The following is a 2,852-nucleotide window of genomic DNA, read 5'->3' on the forward strand; positions in this document are numbered from 1 at the left end:
GATCTAACTGACTAGATACAGACAAAATTTGGTCTAGTGAGTTAGAGAATATAAATCAAACCTGTCCGTAAAGCATTCTGGAAGAAGTATCGATCGACGCAGCGATAGCCCTGTCGATCGATATTTTGAAAGGTGTATCGATCGATATTCATAACGAAGTATCGATCGACACTTTCTCGTGATTAACATATGGGAGTTGAAATCCGAGATCCAGATTAGACATTCAAACAGATTATATCTTAATTTGAATTCAAGAATAATTAATATCAATAAACCCCTAAAGACCAAACTTAAGTATTACTTATCATACCTGAGAACATACCTGAATCTAGCTATTCTCCCAACTGTTAACAACCTCAAATCAAATCAATCGATCAATTATTTTGCTCACCAATTCATTTACTGCTTTAAAACATATAAATCATCTAATCTAACCTTAATTCGAATACTATAAATCTATTGTGTAATCCTAGAGTCTATGTGGATTCGATCTCTAAGTACTACATCTAAACCTCTTATTTGAGAGAGTAGTTCACTCCTTAGGGTAATTTGATTGATATCAAATTTGGCGCCGTTGCCGGGGACTCTTTCTTATTACCATTAGATTAAGTTTAGAATACAGTCTTGATTTTGTTACTGAATCTGCTAAAGTTTTCCCTCTTTCCCTGCTGACACAGGTACTTAAGATGGAGGACATGAATTTTGGCCCGAATTTGATCGACGCTCAGACAACAACATCGAGCGACGGGTCGAAAGAAAAGTCGATCGACACTCCGCTACCAATATCGATCGACGCCATCCTGCCGGAAGCAGGGAAGTATGTTCTTACCTATTTCAATAATGGAAAAGTAGTTCTAGGAGATCAAAAAGGTCAAGTATGCAACGCATCAAACCAAATTAATTATAGACATAGGGCTCCAATTCCTATTGGAATAGCTGTTGTTTTGAATACTCCAATTCCTATTGGAGATTGCAACAGACCTGATCTGTTCTACACTAACAGGTCTGTGATCCATCCTCCAGCAATTCAAAGAAAAGATTTTGAGCTGAAACTCAAATATTTATCTCTAGTAAGTCAGCACCCCTTTCGTGGTCTTCCTCATGAAAACACCATAGACCATATCGAAGCACTTGAGGACTTTGTGTCTAACATCAAGGTGCATGGAGTCTCTGAAGACTACCTATTTTGCAAACTCTTCCCGCACTCCCTTGCTGGAGATGCGACGCACTGGCTGAAACAATTGCAGCCAGGATCTTTGACTTGCTGGAGTGATATCAAAAGTGTCTTCCTCAAAAACTTCTTCGATGATGCACGAACGGAAGAATTTAGGAATAAGATCTATAATTTTTCTCAAGGCACTACTGAAACTTTTAAGGCTTCTTGGTTGAGATCCAGAGCCTACCAGCGAGACTGCCCACACCATGGTTTTCCCGAAATCCAGCTACTTAATATTTTCTTCAGAGGTCTCGACTGGACATACCAAGCTACTTTGGACGTTGCGAGTCAAGGGAACTTCAAAACCAAGACAGCTGAAGAAGCTACGAGGCTCATTGAAAATGTGGCGTCTAGCACCAGTACCAAGAAGATTGATCTCGAGAGGAGGAAGATGGCCTAGAATTCGAATGGAGACCAGATATCTGAGGTGAAAGAAACGTCAGATTCAGTTCATGCTTTTGTGATTGGAGATGAGCAAGTTCGATTTACCGATGAGAGTGAGACCTTTCTACGTGAAGGAAATGAAGAAGAGCATGTAGACCTCATCGATGAAACTGACTTGAATCTTCCTTCCGAAATCATGTGCGATGCGATCGATTTCGCTGTAGGAGCAGTTCTAGGCTAAAGAAAAGACAAAAAGCTACATGCAGTTTACTATGCCAGTCGAACACTCGACGACGCACAAAGGAATTACACAACAACAAAGAAAAAACTGCTTGCTGTAGTTTATGCATTTGAAAAGTTTCGCCAATACCTGGTTGGTTCGCGAGTCATCGTTCATACTGACCACGCTGCAATTAAATATTTAACGCAAAAAAAAGATGCGAAACCACGACTCATGCGATGGATCCTTCTACTTCAAGAATTCGACATCGAGATTAAAGATAAAAGAGGAGTAGAAAAAGGAGTTGCAGATCATCTTTCCCGGATAAGAATAGAAAAGGACGTCCCTATCAATGATTTCTTACCAACTGAAAACGTTTACCAAACGGATTCGTTCATCGGGAATGTATGTCTCACTTCTGAGGACCTGTCGATCGATGATAACGATGCAATATCGATCGATTACGACAATACCAGGTCGATCGACGACGATGAAAGTATGTTGATCGATACTTCAGATATTTTGAGCGAAGATACAAATCCCAAAACCCTCACCTTTGATATAAAAGTTAACGTCGCGCACAACGAGCTGTACCCTGACTATGATTCCCCTGTAGATGAAAGTCTGCATCGAGAAATGCATGTAGTCGGACAAGGTTCAAAAGACGGACCTTGGTACGATGATATAGTAAACTATTTAGCTGCTGACATAGAACCCGAAGAGTTGAGAGGCTACACAAGGAAGAAACTTTTAGGAGAAGTTAGGAGATATCATTGGGACGAGCCATATCTCTATAAACATTGCTCTAGCGGGATATACAGACGTTGCGTCGCCGAAACTGAAATCCCTGATATCTTATTCCAATGCCATGGATCTGACTACGCCGTACATTTTGGAACCTTTAAAACGGTATCTAAAATTCTTCAGGCAGGATTCTAGTGGCCGACCATGTTTCGCGATGCTCATGCATTAATAGCACAGTGCGACAGATGCCAGCGAAGGGGGAAAATCAGTAAAATACATGAAATAGAA

The sequence above is a fragment of the Brassica oleracea genome, chromosome C9, assembly GCF_000695525.1.
Source record: "Brassica oleracea var. oleracea cultivar TO1000 chromosome C9, BOL, whole genome shotgun sequence".
In the NCBI taxonomy this organism is placed as follows: domain Eukaryota; kingdom Viridiplantae; phylum Streptophyta; class Magnoliopsida; order Brassicales; family Brassicaceae; genus Brassica; species Brassica oleracea.